We start from the raw sequence: 6,927 nt of genomic DNA, 5'->3' as shown, positions 1-6,927 counted from the left end.
ACGAATTTTCACTTTTGGATGTCATTAGGACACTGTATTATGTTACCTGCACGTTAACTTTTGCTGCTAATCTGATACAGAGACTTTGGCTGATGCTTTCAAAATGGGAGATATTAATCTCTTGTAAAGAGGAGGAAATAGAGAAATCAGTAACAAGTGAAACAAAGAAAATGAGTGAGTAGGGTAAATTAAATTATTCAGGTTAATTTACAAATTGGAGAGAAAAGAGAAAATAGAACTGAAGACATGTAGACATTCATTGTGTTTGATGATATGAGATAAAAGGAGAAATTGTTCTGATTTTTTTTGGCAGACAAGGAAGAAGAATAAGGCTCAGTGATCATTTTTAGCAAAATGAGAGAGTAAGTATTTGTTGTCCTAGAGTTAGCCCTTGGTCTGACGTTTGATTTTTTAATAATATTAATTAAAGAATTGAATACTGCAATAGATGAGACAATAGTATTTAGCTTCACTGAAACTTCAAAATCTTGATGGAAAGATTTGGGTCTGATGCAATTCATGAGGGTTAACTTGAAATAAACTTGTCCATTAATACAAAATTGTGCATTTATTTTACTCTCTTTTTTAAAGAAGTGTTTTAACCAAAAGCATTACTACTATTATATTTTAGCATAGGTGTTACCTGCCATGTGCTGTGTTTCCCTTGAATATTTCCATGGGCTTGAAACCTCTAAGAATTTTGCTGCCCTTCTATGAAGTTTCCAGCTTTAGCTTTTTGAAAGGATCTAGATGCCCACACTAGAATAATTTAATTTAAGTGCAAAAGCAGAATCCCACTGTCCAGAGAACTTTCTAATCTAACCAACTGCTTAGTGAGGTTTGGGGATGATGTGAGATGTAAAGGTATTAAGCAAAGGTTTTAGAAACATAGTTTTGGCACATGGTGCAAGAAGTGCATATTATGACTATTTTTGGTGTCAAAGTCTTCTTTTTAGATAATTTGTTTCAGTAATTATAAATTAATTCATCCAATGTCTCTTGTTCTGTTGCATCTGATAGAATGTCCAGCTTTAGATATTTAAGCATGATAGAACAGAATCACAGAATCATAGGATCATTTAGTTTGGAAAAGATCTCTAATCATTTACTGAGCACTGTCATATCCACCGCTAAACCATGTCTCTAAGTGCTACAGCTACTTTTAAAAAAATCCTAGAGGGACAGTGCCTCAACCTTTCCCCGAGCATCTTGTTCCAATGCATAACAAGCCTTTCTTTGAAGAAATTTTTCTTAATGATAAAGAAATGAAGAATGAAGCCACAAAAGGAAAGAGATTTTATGTTCAACAGCTATACTAGATTTTTTATAATTTTAATGGAAATTTTTAAGATTGCTATTTCTTTCTGTATGTGAGATCACTGTGCATCATATTCTAGTTGACCTATATACCTAACTATGCGTCATATATCAAAAAGAATGGAAAACGCTCCTCCCAGGAACTGGTTATAGATCTTGAGAATTTTAACTGTAACAGAGACAAAAGAAGAAAGAAGAGATCCATAAATGCTGACAGAGAAAGGAAGAATGCCACAATTCATCTTGTATGACATAAATGTTAACTTTGACAGTCCTGGGAGAGAAATCTTTATTTCCTTCTGAAGCCCAACACTTACATTCTTTAAAGACAATACTATATGTAGGATCTATGATAATTTGACAAGTGCTCAACAGCTTGTTCTAAAAACTTGTTGTGTGAGAGATTTTATAAGAATTATATGCTTAAGAATAATTTTGTCAATCAAGTAATTCTGCTTATAATCTTGTTTTTTTTAATTGTATTGCTTTGTGGATTTTTTGGCTGAAACCATATTTTGTTTGGCCACTGAGAGTAATTGAAGGAAATAAAATTTATTTTCCAGTCAAAATGAAAACATCATAAATGGTTTGAATTGGAAGGGACCTTAAAGATCATCTAGTTCCAAGCCCCTTGCCATAGGCAGGGATCCTTCTACTCAGCCAGGTTGCTCAGAGCTCCATCCAGCCTAGTCTTGAGCACTTCCAGTGGTGGGGCCTCCACAACTTCTCTGGGCAACCTATTTTGGTGCCTCACTGCCCTCATAGCAAATAATTTCTTCCTAATATCTGATCTAAGCATACTCTCAGTTTGAAGCTATCCCTCCTTGTCCTGTCACTATATGCCCTTGTGAAAAGTCCCTCTCCAGCCTTCTTGTAAGTACCCTTAAAGTTCTGGAAGGCTTCTCTAAGGTGTCCCCAAACCCTTTTCTACTCCAGGACGAAAACAACTCCAAAACTCTAAGCCTTTCCCTTATAAGAGAGGTGTTCAGACCTATGATCAGCTTAGTGACCCCCTCTGCACTCGATCCAAGTGGTCTATGTCTTTCTTCGTTGTGGGCCCCTGAGCTGGATGCAGTACTCGAGAAGCAGTCTCTCAAGAGCAGAGCAGAGCAGAGGGAGAAGAATCATCTTCCCTGATTTACTGCTTTTGGTACAGCCCAGGATGCAGTTTGCTTTCTGGGCTGTGACAGAACATTGATGAGTCATGTTGAGATTTTTGTCCATGAACACCTGCAAGGCCTTCTCCCCAGGGATAGTCTCAATCTACTCTTTGCCCAGCCTGTACTTGGGCCAAGTCAGGTGCAGGACCTTCCTTGCACTTGGCCTTGTTGAACTTTGTGAGGCTCCCACAGGCTCACTGCTCAAGCCTGTCAAGGTCTGTTTAGATGGCATCCCTTCCTTCCAGTTTGTCATCAGCCCCATGCAGTTTCATGTTGTCAATTCCACTGTCCATATCACCAACAAAAATGTAAAAATGTGCCAGTCCCGATACTGGCCACAGAAGAGCACCACTCACTGAAATATTTGTAACTGCTTTAAATAAAAATGATGGAAGCATATCTATGGCACCTATCAGATTAGAATTTTGTGAGGCCATTGTTATTCCTTTTATCCAACTCTTCAAACTTCAGACTTAGTTATGGACAGACAATCATGACTGATCCTTCAATATTTATTTTAGATAGCTACTTCAGGAGTCTTATAAATAGAAAAGCCTGCATTTGGTCTGTTGAAGCCTCCCTACAGTGAATGCAAACATACTTAATAAAACAAGAGGCTAAGAGACAATAAAAGACATGGTTATTTCTAAGAACATGTCTTTTTCTCTAGTTAAATGACCAGCCTAGTGTCCAAATCCTGAGACATATATCTTAAGAAAATTTGCCTTTCCCTATTAGACTTATTGCTTTTCCCTATTCCCCCTTTTATAAAGGAAGAGGGAAGAATTGTTTGAAAGAGTAGATAAATAATATCTTTTTGAAATGTTCTTTATACTGTGAAGTGCAATAATACCTACAGTATATATTAAAGTTATAGATAGTTATACTAAGAGTCTACATTTCCCCCTCTTCCTTGAGAAAAAACCTCACCTTTGTAAACCTTATTAAAGCATTTGAAAATGCTTTTTAAAAATATTTGACTAAAAATCTCATTCTTCAAAGGTCTGATAAACACACACATTACTCCTGCTTTCAGGAGAGATAAAACATACAAATCTGACCTCATACTCTAAAAGGGGTGCACCACAAAGTATCAAGTTCCATTAAGGCATATTTGGGAGCATATTCATAACATGTTGTGTCTAACTGAAGGTCTGATGGAAATTAAAACAATTAAAATTTTAGCTTTGAATGGATTGTGAGACTTTACCATGTGAGACTAAAACGTAATAATAATACTGCTGTATATGCAGAAACTGATCACTGATTCAAGCACCAAGTTGCTGGTTTTCAGACTATCACATAAGAACACTGAGATGCTAAAAGGTGATATTTCTTAGCAAGTTAATCCTCTCAAGACCCTAAATGAATCTTGTTTTTTCAGTTCTATTCTCAAGAATACTACAAAGAGAGACTACTGTTTTCTCTGAACTGAAATTCAACTTTTATTATTCCTATTATTGCTGTATTCTCACTCTCACTCTCATCCTCTCTTTTGATAATTTTACTAATTTCAGCTCTACAGGAAGCAGAAAAACAATACCTGCAACAAGACAATGAAGAAGAGAGAAAAAAATCCCAACAGACAATTTGAGGATTCAGAAAAATATCTACCATGACGTGACAGAGCAAATATTGCATTTTTTTCAAAAAGAGCACTAAGATTCCTTTTTCTACAGCAATTTTAAGAACAAGTTGAAGCACTACTATCATTGCAGATGCTACCAACCTTTGATCTGTTTTAAGTGAGGATTTGTGGAAAGATGTTAGCTGACTACAGTATGGAGAGGAAAAATGCAAAAAACTGGAATCTGCTCATTCCATGGAGCATCCCATAGGTACTGGAGTATAAGGTCACACTTGTATACTTTCTTCCTCAAAGTACTTGAAGAGAGAAACATGCAGCTTTTTTAAAACTTAATTTTCTGTTCATATGTATGCAGCATTTGATGTTGTTCCTTTGTGCAAATGATATGATAATGTTTCTACCTTTGGGATACAAGCTTGTAATAGCTGAAGGGAAATACAGTCTCTCAAAGGAACTGATGCAAAATCAGTTCGGGTGTAAACAGATTCAACCAATTATTTTCAATGGAGTTGTAGGAATTTTGAGCTAAATTAAACCTATGATTGGCCCAATACTATAATCATCAGGCAAAATTCCCATTATTATAATCAAAGTTTGTAGGATGTAATTATAAAAAAAGATGACTCAGAAAGCTGCATGTCCCATTTGTCTTTCAAAGGGAAATTGTGATCATTTTTCCCTTTGATCACAAGGTCAAAAAGTATTTTTGCCACTTGACACAACATGAAGATACAAATAATGAGCCAAATCTGTAACTGGTGAAAGTAAGTACAAATTCAATTATGCCATATCTGAGTTTAGTGTCCTCATCTTTTGACTGGAATTATTAGTGATGACATAATTAATTCTCTTCCCTCCAACATTAAGGTGCAAAGAAAGCAGATATAAAACAAACTAACTAGTCCTCTTAGCTACAGTCACAGGGTTTGTACATGGATCACACTTCATCCATGTTATTTAACTACTGAGTGCAGCAATATATATGATCTTTTTGCCCATGGAAGCAATTGCATTCTTCTGGTCTAATAGACTGCACCATCATTTCAAGTTAAAAACCTTTCTGTAGTAGTGTTGTTAATACTCATGATTTTATTCCAGCTCTCATGGTTTTCCTTATCTTTTTTTTTGGAAGCTCCAGCTTCCAAAGATGAGAGGCTATGTAGAAATCACTTTTTTTTTTCTTTTTGCTTTCAAACTAAAATGCTTGTCCTCTGGGTTATAATAAAGTGTGTGAAAATAGGACCTCAGTGAACTTCAAAATAAATAAGGAGAGATAAAATATTTTAAAAATCTATTTTAAAATACTTTTATTTTTAAAGCCAATTTCATTTCTTATTAAAACTGCACTTGAGATTTTTTGAAGACTTGAAATTGGTGGACTTCTATCTCCCCACAGCTGCCAGGTTGAAATTCTTTCCTTACCCATGACTGGCAGATACTGAGAGAGCAGAAAATGAGTATGCAGCCTCCCAGTTGGCTTTCTGTGAATTATTTATAGATGACAGAAACATTAGAGAAGTCCAGACAGCTGGACTGTGTGTAAGACTTTCAGTGAATGATTTCAATTTGAATGTTGTTTCAGGGTGATAATGTAATTAATGTAGTTGGAAGATGAGAAATCTCACACACTGCATCTGGAAGTTTCTCCTCAGGAAATCCTTGTAGCTCGCTGTTTCTGTCAAGCAGGGTAATGTGCCTATAAAACGCTTTTGACAGAAAACATATTACTGCATCAGCAGAACCAGAAAACGACAAAACATACACAATGTGGAATAGTGAATGTCAGTGTCTTTCCACCAAGCAAACACACTCATGCAAGCAAAAGAAACCTAAATCAGCTGGAATCTTGTAAAGAGAATGGAACAACCTTAGCTGAGATATTCCACTGGTTCTTCTACTAGGTAAACAAAACACTTAGAACAAATGAGGAATATCATTATTAGCACAGTAAGCACCTTTTTTTGCACAGAAAATGACAGAAAGCCACTGCAGCAGGTAGTAGATTTGCGGTTTATTTTTTTGTTTGTTTGTTTGTTTGTTTGTTTTTTTTTTTTTTTTGTTTTCTGCTTTTTGTTTTGCTGTTCTAACTGCGAGGAAGAAAATAAATCTGAGGGCAAGTATACACATTTTAAGATCATTAAAATGGCAAATTTGCAAATGTGAGTATTGAAAAGACTCTAGAGAAACTAATCAGTATTTAACTCTTATTTTGACTATTGACTTTCCTGCCTTTCAAATCACATTTTCAAACTTTTATTATTAGCCATGAATCCAGAAATTGAACATGACTGCAAGGACACATTGAAAGTTTGAAAGAAAAGACAAAATTAAAATATTGGGCTCAAGGGCCAGTGGCTGTCTTCCTTCAAAACAAAAAACCCAATCCCTCATCAAATTCTATGCTCTTCTAAAGCTAAACAAATGCACTATGCATGCAGTTTTTTTAAACTATGAAGATGATATAAAAGAAAAAGAGCAATACAGTAGTCACTTATACACTTATACAGACGTGTTTTCGATGAAGGTGGAATTTGAATTACACACAGAAAGAAAAAGAATAATCCTATATGGAAAGAAAAAGATGAAACCAAACAGATGGAAATCTTCAAAAAGATGTGGGTTTTTTATTAATTACTACTTTTTGTAGTCTTGATATATTATATGCTTCAACTTCTGCAACAAAAGAAGAAGAAATATTTAATTTCTCTGCTTACCCAGGTCTCTAAAAGAGCAAAAAGTTAAAGCGGTAGTCTAAATGAAAGGACACATTTTTAAAGTAGCAATCTTATATTTCAGACTGAGTCTGTGCTAAAAAAAAATAGTTTTTTTTTAGTAACAATAGTAATTTTATTTAATAATAAT

Source organism: Vidua chalybeata, chromosome 1 (assembly GCF_026979565.1).
Source record: "Vidua chalybeata isolate OUT-0048 chromosome 1, bVidCha1 merged haplotype, whole genome shotgun sequence".
NCBI lineage: Eukaryota > Metazoa > Chordata > Aves > Passeriformes > Viduidae > Vidua > Vidua chalybeata.
Note: the sequence above shows the minus strand (reverse complement) of the source record.